This window comes from Nilaparvata lugens, chromosome 7, assembly GCF_014356525.2.
Source record: "Nilaparvata lugens isolate BPH chromosome 7, ASM1435652v1, whole genome shotgun sequence".
Classification (NCBI taxonomy): domain Eukaryota; kingdom Metazoa; phylum Arthropoda; class Insecta; order Hemiptera; family Delphacidae; genus Nilaparvata; species Nilaparvata lugens.
In genome coordinates, this window is record NC_052510.1 from 30,203,265 (window position 1) to 30,204,422 (window position 1,158).

Sequence of the window (1,158 nt, forward strand, 5' to 3'; positions counted from 1 at the left end):
AGGGGGGAAGGGGAAATCCATTTTTAGAAAGAGAGAGAGAGAAAGATATATCTCTCTCTTTTCAACCCCCTCACCTCCACTGGGCAAGGGGAAGGGGAGAGAGAAAGAGAGAGAGAGAGAAAGATATATCTCTATCTTTACAACCCCCTCACCTCCAATGGGCAGGGGGAAGGGGAAATCTATTTTTAGAACACCCCCCACCCTACAGGCGGGGGGAAGGGGAGGCGGGATGGACGAGGAGGGAGAGGGGGGAGGGGATTTCGAGCAAAAAAGCTTCCTTAAGATCCCAAAATCACTCTACTCAACAATTATTACTGATTCCTTTTTATGGAAGGTGATAGGTACTGATTCAATCATCATCAATGTATTGCAAGTATACACATACACTTGTGGCCTGCCTCTGTTGATGAATGACACCCAAAACCTCCCATTCATAGCGTCTGCCTATCCTCATTGTTATCCTGAACAATGGATCGCTCAGCGGACTGCTAACCCCCAAAATTACTCATCGGAAATCGCTAATTGGACGTAACCATTCCAAACTCCACACCTCTCAGCACGGTGAAGCTGCATGCGGTACTTTTTTTAGATATTAAGCTCTGTTAAATGTAAAGTATTCAAAATCAACGAGGAATTGAGGTTCATGATTAGTCCGGGCACAAATGTCATTCCGTGGTCATTTTTGAGTAACAGCCGTGGGTTATGTCTCCGTGAATGTGAAAGTTATATTTACCATAGTAAAAGATGGTGGAATTGGATAAATCTTTCAGATATTGTAGTATGATTATTTTGGAGCTTCCAGATGGCTGAATTGATCCGATATCCTCGACATTATTAGAATTACAGACAATTTCTTAAAAATCGACATATTTATGCCGCCATCTTGTTTTTTCATGATGACAAACATTTTTTGATATTGCCATCATGGATAATCTCTTCCTACACATCATTATGAAGAAATTGATACCATTCCCAAGTCTGTATGTCATGAGTTACACAATTTTCTAATAATTGTTGGGATTGGCATTTGGTGGAAAAAGTATGTTTTCCGCTGCAAACAGTACTTTTTACTCTTTTCCGATGATGCTCCAGCCGTAAGATATGGACTTACAGCCTCCAACCAGATGTCATTTTGAAGCTTTGGAAATATTCTACAAC